Consider the following 5,304-nt stretch of genomic DNA (forward strand, 5'->3'; position numbering starts at 1 on the left):
TTTGAGAAGAAGGGCTACGAGATTCATCCCTTCTTGCTGCAATTTTTGACTTGAAATGAATGAATATTCATTCATAAATGATGATAATAAGTGAGGTAAAAGTTCACTTAGGTCCTTGAAGTTGCCACCTCCTTAACCTTCACTTTCTAACTTTCCTTTCGTCCGATTTAGTCCATTACTCCTTTAATCATTCGATTTTTAATAAATTCCGTATTATTTATTTCTCAAATAAATAACATTAGTCTCATATCTTATAATATCACTTTCCAATAATTTATTTTGGCAATTTTGGCCAAAAACGCTCAAATTTCCATTTGGAGCTAACTTGCACCTTTTCTCACTTTTTCGTCCAATTTTCATTTTAATGACTATCGATAACAACTTCATTGATATTATTTTCTTATCTTGAGAAGATAGAGTAAAACACAACTTTCTCCGGAAGTTTGTGGTTAAAAGTCCTCTTTAGTCCTGAAAGTGGATAATTTGCACTTTAACTCTTATTCTTAACTAATCATCAAACTATCTTCTAAAACGATCTCGTATACTTATGAAACTATGACGATCGTTTACTAATAATATTTCACGGACCTTGGCGTGAATATTATTATTTCTACCTTTCCAACTCATTTTATTTTATTCCCTTTTAGTCCCGATTAAATTCAATTAATCGCATAATAATTTTCCAGGTAAATTCTCATTTTACGATAATTCCAATAGACCCGCTTCGGTCTAAGTCCTTATTATCCAGTCTTAATCTGATATTCTCGTTCTTAGTCTGTACGATTAGACCTCGTGACACTTTACATAATACCTTAATAATTTGGGTTATTACATTCTTCCCCCCTTACAAAAATTCGTCCTCGAATTTTCATAATCTTCTAATATTACTTAACCAATCCTTAATCATAACTTATCGTTTTTTTTCTTTCTTCCACACTTTCGCTACGATGCCATAATTAATCATTCACTAACGGTTGACTTGACAGTTAGGTTTATACGGTCTCCCATCTATTACCATCCTTAAATGATAGTACCTCGATATACTTATCGAGTAACTTCTTATACAAACAATTCCTTGACCCTTGATTCACAATCATTATGAATAAATCCCTCTTTCTTCAATCGACTACAATAATATCTTCTTGCACGTGGGTTAACGCTTTTTTTTGTAACTAACTCATGTGTTTGATTCCCTCATTCTAGAGGTAAGCTCGCTTTTAGCTTAAACGTGGTCGCTACCACTTTACGTATTTGTAAAGTAGAGTCGTTGTCCTTGTATTCAAGATACAAGACTTCTCTAGAGATTTGGAATTCAAATCTCGATACGTTTCATATTGCGTTATATGTTATACTATTCGTCGTTCTATATACGTATGTTCTTATATAGGCCTAACAAGATGATCAGTCTTGTCTTATACCTCTATATACAGAGTTCCTGTCTGAGATTATTTACGTTGGAAAACTCATCCGTTTAAAATCACAATACTTTTCATTTCTCAAATCATGTCATAATTGTGCACCGGTGTGATGACTTCTCTCATCACAAGAGTTGCAATGACACTCCTCTTTTTCATTTCCAAACATACACAATGTATTTGATGCATGTCCTATTAGTGAATGCAATATGGATGTAGTGATGCAATTCTATTCGTGTCAATGCGATGTTTTTATGATTCGTGTCCGGGCACAATTATGTCTTTTCAAAACATTTTATTTCGATCAAATACTTTTCTTTTCATAAAACGGGGTTTACCTAAGTTTCTCTCGACATAAGACTCTACACTATCTATTAATTATCTTTCTATCGTTCTCAACTATTTATATTCTTTACACATGTAAAGATGTAACTCTATTCGCCCGATTCTGACGTCGTTCGAAAGACACGTCCTAAACATTCATGTTTACCCTAGGCTAGCTCAAAAGGTCTGATCACTTTCGAGCTTCTAGTGTTTGGACTTCATGATGTTTGTCTCGATTACATCGTATATCTGGTTGTGTCTAACTAGAAGTCTTCGCGACAACTCTGTCTTTTAGGAAAAAGGTTGTTTCGTGTTGCCCGTGGTATCGTACTACTCGGGATGTGGGCATTCCTTCACGTGGTAACCTTGTTGTCCACATCGAAGACATATGTATGTCCTAGTTTGACAGCTACTCAAGCATCTTCTATCGCATAGCGAGTGTATGAAACTTGCATAGTTGGAACTTCCTTGTTCCGACGACAAACTAATAGTGCTAGCCCTTTTGGCTGCCTTCCATTATCTATCTTTCCTATAAATCCGACTATGTCGCCTTTCTTAAGTCTTGCGAGCATTTTGCTCAGCATAGACTTAGCAAACTTTGTATCATTGAATCATAAGAAACTTTTTTATTCATAACAATCGATTACAATATATAAATTTCATGTATCGTATAAATTATCACAGGCTTACATACTTGTGAGCATATCACTCTCCTGAGTGAACGCGTTGCAAACATACATATCTTATTTGTTACACCACATCAATCGTATAATGTCCAATCCAATCAGTTTATAATCCATAACGATGTTCTTATATAATATGAGTCTTGAGAGTATACAACTCTTTATAGACTATAGATACTCGAAAGCGTATTGCTTACTCGAGTAAACACAAACATATATTGTGCTTATGCACACATGTAACTCGACTCCTAATAGCACATATAGGAGGGGACGTCTTTGTAAAACGTTTGAAAAATTGATGAAAAAGATGATAACGTTCAAAAGACATGACTGGAAATCCCTATAATCCGCAGTAGTTCCTAGGAAGTAACTGACTCTTTCCTATACTCAAATCACAAGAGAACAATGGCCTAGGAACAGTAAACCATTGCTCTGATACCACCTTTATCACGACCCAAATTTAGGAGTCGCGACCGGCGCTAGAGAATGGGAGTGGTAGCTCCGAAACCCGTAGCAAGCCTAATACTTGTGTAAATTTTTCCCAAAACAAATCATATTTCATATATCAAAATAAATGTGACCCCATTTTACAAAAAAACATCAGAGTGAAATTATACAAATACATAGACAAAAACATCTAAACTACTGCGGACCGCTAGAATAAAAACCTTCGTTTTCGTCTTGTACAAATTACTTCCTAGAATTAGAACTTCGGAAGATTGACTCTCCAAATCATATTATGTTATCCCTGAAAAATGGGAGGAGCAACGGGGTCAGTATGAAACTGAGCGAGTTCACCAAAATTACACGCAATATCACATAAGGGGTTACAACCGTTGAAAAACCATCTTTATATAGAAAATACTCTTTTGAAATCATATTGCATACCCTGTTTACTTTCCTTCATAACTCTTTGTTTATTTCATAAACTTATAGTTTATACGTATTTGACATCTTTGATTTCTTATTATGGTGTTGATATTTCTCTTTCTCGTTTTGTTGCAATAGTTTTCGATCGAATCTTAAATCTTAGGTTATATCATCATGATTTTTAATCGAATTAAATAATTGGCAAGTCTCTTGTGACTTGATCCTTATGGTTGGGTCCCGAGATAGTTCAACCGAGTTACCTTCAACCATATGGCACAGTCCAGAGATAGTTCGACCGAGTTACTCATGCCACTACTTAATCCCAAGTTGTGAGTCCCGAGATAGTTCAACCGAGTTACTTCCAGACACAGGTCCCGAGATAGTTCAACCGAGTTGTCTTCGTGTCTTCTCTCGAACTCTGCACCCTGCAAGTCTTTTGAACTTAACTGTCGATTCATATAATTCCTATCGACATTTAATATGAGTGTTTGTTCACATTGTGTCTCGATCTTGTTTCTTATTGATTCTCGATGTATCGCACTTACTTTTTATTTCGTATTAGTTCCGAGGACTATCATTGAGAATGGATGAGATACAGGTCCCGGGATAATTCTACCGAGTTCCACCTTGTATCTCAGTTCTTATTATTGAATATGTCAGAGTACACTTTTCTTATCTCATGTATTTATCATTTCGATGATTTATGTTGGATTTTCTTGATCCTTTATAGACCATGACATGCAAAATACAATCTAAGAGCATACATTTATAACACACGCACAATAGGGTATTGATTTCATTTAATAGTACATATTGGAATGTACTACATTTCTTTACTCTTTTATTGTCGACGCTTGTGTGTTATTTGACATTTGATTGCATTTCATATTGCTTTACCCTTCCCCGGTATTTTAAGCATTTATGATATTTTTCATTTAATACGTTATTATCAAGATAACATAATTCGATGAACAAGCATTTTCAAATCATACAATAATTATTACATTTCAATAATATGATATAATATATTCATATAGCTCGTCGTATTAAAATATACGGCTTTATGAATATTAACGAGTAATTTAAAGTGTACTCACCACTTGTTATCCAAATTCTTCAAATAAGCATGACGATATCTCGATCCATTTGTCTCAAGCCTTGTCGATAGTCGCTTCTTCGAGTCTACGCAAATCCGATAACACTACGAATTAATAACAAATCTAATTACGATTACGCATCTAAAACTAGTTCGATCAACCTACTTCAGTCATTAAAAACGCTTATTTAAAATAGGTTGACCCCTCAACGAAATCGACATTCTTAAAGTTTAGAACGTCGCCTACATCTTTCGTTTAGGTCTCGGACCATAAAACGCACCTGGAGGTGTCAAAAACAAGCTTCGAAGTTAATATTTTGGGCTGTCCAGAAAATGCAGGACAGCTCTGCGCGACGTAATGTCCTGCCTTTAACGAACATCTTATTGTCCGATTTAGCAAAATATTAAGCTTAGACATTTATAGTTCACATCCTAAAGTTTCCGTATCAACAAGCGGAACTTAATTTGGAGTTATAGAACCCGAGATATTGCTCACGCAACATCGCTGTTCTGCATAAACAATTTCTGCAAAAACGTCTAACTAGTTTCCGTCGAACTAACGCCTATTATAACTAACTAAACAAAATTCGATTAGGTACTGACTTAACATCGACAAAACGAATTTTCCGAGGTCCGAGAGCAGCCAAAACAGACCTCAAAGGGCTGTTTAGCTCGGCTTATTACGAGCAACTCCAAAACAGAATTCTGCCTACGGCAGAATTTCATTTGGCCAAGCCCGAGAAAAATTCATGGCTCCCATGGGTAAGGGAGGGGCTGGACAGAGCCTAAGCAGGGCCTAAGACAATAACACACACTAATTCACAATCACAACTTTCAAACTCACCAACAATCACACACACTCAACAACAATCATCAAACCATATATATCAAAAACGAACCCTAAGCTCACCAATTT

The sequence above is a fragment of the Mercurialis annua genome, linkage group LG5 (assembly GCF_937616625.2).
Source record: "Mercurialis annua linkage group LG5, ddMerAnnu1.2, whole genome shotgun sequence".
In the NCBI taxonomy this organism is placed as follows: Eukaryota; Viridiplantae; Streptophyta; class Magnoliopsida; order Malpighiales; family Euphorbiaceae; genus Mercurialis; species Mercurialis annua.